The following is a 6,000-nucleotide window of genomic DNA, read 5'->3' on the forward strand; positions in this document are numbered from 1 at the left end:
CTAGGACCCAGAGCTGGGACTGTGGCTGCCTCCCTCCCCAAAGGTCCCCCTCGTTGCCCACAGCCCAGGGAAAGGGTGGTGGCACTGCAGAGGGTCCATCAGCGTGCACAGGACTGAAGCTTGCTTGAGGCCAGGTCTTCACATTTCATCTTATTAAAGTTATCCAGTGAGTCAGGAACAAATGCATGCCCATTTTACGGATGGAAAAAGACTCGGGGAGATGGACTGACTGGCCTAGGGTTCCTTAGCAAGGGCAGGGCCAACATGTACACCTAGGCCTGTTTTGCCCCCAAAGTCCCTGCTGTTAATACTAAATGCCAGGCAGCAGAATAGCAACCCAGTTAAGCCAGGCCACGTCCCAGCTTCTCCACTTTCCTAGCTCTGTGACCTTGGGCAAGTCAACCTCTCTGAGCCTGCATCCCCTCCTTTGTAAAGTGGGGAGTGTCCATCCCATAGGGTTGTTTGAAGATTCAGTGAGTTAATTCCTGTGAAGTACTAAGGACAGGGCCTGGTGCACAGTGAGTGTCCAGTGTTGGTGTCACTATTATCCCAAAGCAAGAAGGGTTGAGCGAGACGGTGGGTGAAAGGAGAGGGGAGAGGGTCACGTGGACCCTGGAAGCTCGGGAGGGAGGTGAACCGAGAAAACCAGAGAGTGAGCATGTACACCAGTCCCAAGCCGAGGAGGAAGCTAAAAATAGGAAGGGAGAACTTTCTAGAGCCCTGTTCTTAAGCAGGCTCCCAGAGAGAACACAGGAGTCTGGGCTTTGGAAGGAAGAACCATCCTGGAAGGGACAAAACAAGACTGGGACATTGCCACGCATCTTACCCAGTCACCCAAATTGATAGGCCTCTCAGCCTCACTAGAAAGTAGGATGAAATGCATACTCATGCAGGGGGTGGGAACCAACGAGGGCTGTCGGCACTTGGCCAGCGCAGAAGAACAGATTATTGAGAAGCCAGGGCCAGGGCACACGGGAGAGAAAAAACAATCTCATTCACCATCAGATGAAAAAGCTGTGGCACTGGCCAGAAAAGAGTCTTGGTTTGGAATTTGTTCAGGACCCTAAAATTAACCAGCTGGAATTCTTTTCCAAGTACCATGCTACTAGTTGCCCTCAGTGAACATGGAAATTTGCATTTCATCATGAATATGGAACACAGAGTCGTGAGCCAAATGATTCCCAAGAAGCAGCTTCATCTTACTCCGCAGGCTGGGTTTGGAGCAGAGACGCTTCTGTGCCAACTCAGCCGAGGCCAGTCAGCCTGGAGGTAAGCACATTAGCAGATGGAGCTGCAGGCCCCTCTCCGCGCTCCACCACCCCCGCTTACCGAGAACCCATCTGAGCCAGGCCAGAGTGGGGCTCATCAGAGCAATGCCAGCGCGGAGGGTGGAGCCGGAGTTTGCACGGACTGGGGGGGTGGGGGTGGGGGTGGGCACTTGGTCTCAGACAGCAGGCTGACTTGGCATCCAAACTGGCTCTGCCCGTCGTTGTGTGGTCTCCCTTGGATTTTTTGAACCTTGGATTCCTTCTTTGTAAAATGGAATTATGAGTACCTACCTCCCAAGGCCATTACAGAAACCCAATGAACTAACGCTCATAAATTGCCTTGCACACTGAGCCCTGGCGCCCTGGCAGCATGGAGAGGCCACCAGAAATGGCCATCTCCTCCCTTTGCAACTGCCCGTGTTCCTTGATTCATTAGATAACTCTTTCGTGATCGCAGGTGCTGGGGGGATGCGACAGAGATCTGTACACACTCCCTTGCATGCTTGTTGGCGAGACGGGTCCCTAACCAAGCAGTTACATCAGCGAATGTCCCATGTGACAGCAACATGAAGAAAGGGTTCACGGGTCAAAGGACCCGAGAGAGATACACCCTGGATTGGGGGATGGTGGGGAGAGGCTTTCCTCTCCGGTGGGGTCAGCGGGGACCTCGGACTAGTTCACCTGCGTGAATCCGGAGAACGGGCCGTGCAAAGATCTGGGGAGAGTGTTCTCCACAGGGAATGATGAATGCAGAGGCCCTGGCACAGCAGCAGCCCAGAGAGTGTGGGCCGCAGGAAACCAGGTGCATGGATCAGGGTGCAGGGTGAGGCCACAGGCAGCTGGAGCAGGACAGGCCTTGTTATTCTAGTTGCCATAGGAAGCTGCTAGCAGGCTCTGAGCATGGGGAGATGGGCTGGACTCTGGTTTTAAAGGAATCATTCCAGCAAAGAGCGGGATCACTGCGGGGAAGAAAGGCCGTCAGGGGCTGCGGCACAAAGCCAGCCAAAAGTGGGAGGGCAGTGGCAGAGCCAGAGGTGGCACGAATGCCGGGCTTTGGGGTTCAGTGTGAAGGTGGAGCTTTCGGGCGCGAGAGAACTTGAGAGCGGACCAAGGTGTTGCCTCCAGGTGTGTGGGCTCAGCACCCGGGGAAGCTGTGGTGTCATTTACCGAGCCCGGGAGGACCACAGGAGGAGCAGATCCGGGACCCCGACCTCCAAATCTTACTTTAGAACATGTTAGAAAGCACATGCAGCTGGATTGTTCTTAATTTTTAAATTTAAATGACAAAACTTCCAAGAAAAACTTCTTAAGAAGTGCAACGCTCACAGAATAAACCTCCCAAAGGGAAATGTGTTACATTTGAACGAGCCAATTGCAAAGCCGCGGTTGGTAAGAGGACTGGCAGGGGTCTCCCAGCTGTCACTCAGGGGATAAAGACATCTGAAGGCCACAACCCAACAGAATCTTGGGAGCCTGGTGGGTTGGGTGGCCCAGGACAGCTGGCTTCACTAAGATTGGGCTTTACGGCAAATACCCAATTACGCATAGACCAAAGTTCTGATCCTGATGAGGACAACGATGCTAAAATTTGAAAAAAGGAAGTTAAAAGAATAGGAGGGAAGCCTGGGAGGGGCATACTTACTCCCCACAGCTACCAGATGATGTGCTGGAGCCCCTGTGGGCTGGAACAAGTCCCCTTCAAGTGGTGGCCCTGCCACTTGCTGGCTGCAGGACCTGTGGCCTGTTTCCTCATCTGCCAAATGAAGCTGGTGGTCCTGCTGCAGAGGTTCTTGGGAAGACAGGCAAAGATGAGAGAGAACACGGAAGGAAGCACCAAGGAAACCACAGACCCCAGCTAGTGTCAGCCCCTCCCCGTCTCATCCCCCCAGCTCACACCACCTTCACGGACTCCCTCCTCCAGCAAGCCTGCTTGGGGCAGCTCCCACACCAGGAGGGCCCCTGCGCCCGCCCACTCCCCAGCTGACCGATGAGATCTGGAGAGAGGGTGCCTTGAAGGAAAGGCCCACCCTTAGCCTCACATACCTGTCTCCCACCAGACACTCAGGGTGGGGACCCTGCTTGGTTCACGGTCCTTTACCATGTGCTCATCTCTTGAATATGGCCCAGGAATCACATCTCTTTGGTCTGATTGGCCTTACTTAGACTCTTAAAACAATTCAAGGGGGCTTCCCTGGTGGCGCAGTGGTTGAGAGTCTGCCTGCCGATGCAGGGGACACGGGTTTGTGTCCCGGTCCGGGAAGATCCCGCATGCCGCGGAGCGGCTGGGCCCGTGAGCCATGGCCACTGAGTCTGCGCGTCCGGAGCCTGTGCTCCACAACGGGAGAGGCCACAACAGTGAGAGGCCCGCGTATCACAAAAAAAAAAAAAAAAAAAAAAAAACAATTCAAGAGTTCTTTATCCAGCTGCCACACGGGCTGAAGAAGCTTGGTGTTCTGGCCAGTGGTCAGTGGGAACCCCCGGCACCAATCAGGAGTCTAAGGACCCCTAATCCCAGGGAGGTGTCCCTTGTCCCTGGGAAATCATCACCTCCTGAATCAGTGGGACCAAAGACTCTACCACCTGATTCAACAGCTCCCTCTTAGCTACCTTCCCCACCTTTCCAGGCTTTTCAGTACCTTTGACCATTTAATCCTTTCCTGCCTCTGCCGTGGGTTTGGTGCAAGAGCCCTGAAGGAAAGGAACAGAAATAAACTCGCTCAGAAGGTCCCAGAAGGATGGACTTAATTAAGAAACTGCAACAGGCAGCAGGTGTGCAAGGCATGATGTGCTGGGGGCAAGGGTGTCTCTGGAACCGGGGGACGCAATCCCAGGCAGCCTGGATCCCCGAGGCCGAGGCAGGCGTGTCGCCGGGCATCACTCCATCCTTGCCCAAAGCAGTGCTGGGAAGGCTCACAGATTCTTCCGCATTTGAACTCCTCCTGCCCACTTCGACCCTCCCTCCCGCAGGAAGCAGAGCCCTCCCCAGGCCGGCCCCTTTAGCCAGAGCAAACTGTCTGGCCAAGCACATCTGCTGGGGGAGAACAAAGACATGCTCGGAAAGGTCATGGGGTCTGGGTCTCAAGTTCACTCCAAGCTCCTTTTGTGCACAAGTCCAGCAACAGTATCCGCTGTCTCCGGGGCTGGGCACTTTATTAACGTGGGTGAACTGGCTGGGGCTGAGGGGGACACCCCTGAAAGCAGGCCTCTAAAGGGTTTAAGAGGGCTGGAAATGGGTGGAGAGGCCATCCCCAAAGCACGCCCTCAAGGAAGCAGTGCAAGTGCTTGGTCCATTGGAACAGCCCCACCCTGCCCAAGGCCAAGCCCTCACCTGGGGGCAGGGGATGTGTGCCTTGGGTTGGGTGGGCCTGGATGACCAGGGATGGGCAGTGGTGTGGGCAGGGGGACACCTGGGCAGAGGGAAGAGCCCAGCCTCCAGGACCAGACCTGGCCCAGGATCCCAGCCCTGTCACCCACCTACTGACTGTGTGACATAAGGAAATGCGGGAGTGAGGATTTTAAATTCTTCAAACATTCTTCCAAGGAATTTTGAGAACTTTAAATGAAACAGTCAGATAATTTAAATGGAGTAGTCCTGTGTTGGGGGAATCACGTACCTGCCTCATCTTCATGGTTGGGGGTGACGTGTGATCATTCTCAGCCTCAGCTCTCTCAGCCACGAGGGATGATGACCGCGTGTCCTCACGTGGTCTTCCTGCAGACAAAATGCATACGCCCGCACCTGCCCTGAACTTGCAGTTCCTTTGACCCTTTTCACAACAGCCCTACCAGGCGGATGCCATCGACCTGGTTTCCAGGTGAACTTCATGCCACCCACCTGCTCCTCCCTTGAGGAGCCCCAAAACAGGGGTGGCATCAAGCCAAGGCTCTGGTCCTGGGGGAAGCAGGGGGCCAGACCCCCACCTGGAGACTGGGCAGGTAGGGGGACCTCAACAGACCCTGAAGAGAAAGAGGATGGGAAAGAAGGTACGCCAGACCTGAAGCCTGAGAGGCTTGGGGTCGAAGGAGGAGACGGCCCTGGCTGCCTGTGGGGTCTCGGCTGGGTCACCTCAGTCCACGGGAGGCCATCAGCTTTCCCAGGTTGGGGTCGGCCTTGTTGGCAATCCCAGACATGATCCAGCTGCTGGTGTGGACCCCACTCCCAAATGCATGGGGACTGGAGTCTCCAGCCAGTGCCATGACAGCTACGTGTTCTGGACACCTGCCATGTGCCAGGCGCCCTGCCAAGTGTTTGATCCAAGGACTGATTTGTCACAGCGGAGCCCCCTTCCCGCCGCCTCCTTCCCGAAGCTCAGGGGACTGGAATCCTGGGCTCCATCAGAGGGGCTTGGTCAGCAGGGCTCCCAGGTGGCCCTCAAGTCAAGGCTGGGGGCCTGGACCACCAGGGACCAATGCCAAGGTGAGCCGGGCAGGGCAACTGCAGCATCTGCCTTGGTGAGTTGACACATCCTGCCCTTTGCTAATGGTCAGGGTGGAAGGGGGCGGAGAATCCCTCCAGGAAGTGCCCAGGCCCCTCCCTCTGGGTGCTGACTGGGTCTAACCTTCCCTTCTCTCTCTCTTTGGTCCTTGCACAGACACTGGCTGGTGCTTCCCCTGTGTGTCCGGTCATGATGTGGGTTTGGGGACACATTCATTTAGTCCACACACATTCAGTGAGGCCCTATGCCGTGTCTGGGGCTGTGCGTGGTGTTGGGGACACAGCAGTGCTCCCAGG

This window comes from Hyperoodon ampullatus, assembly GCF_949752795.1.
Source record: "Hyperoodon ampullatus genome assembly, chromosome: 3".
NCBI lineage: Eukaryota > Metazoa > Chordata > Mammalia > Artiodactyla > Ziphiidae > Hyperoodon > Hyperoodon ampullatus.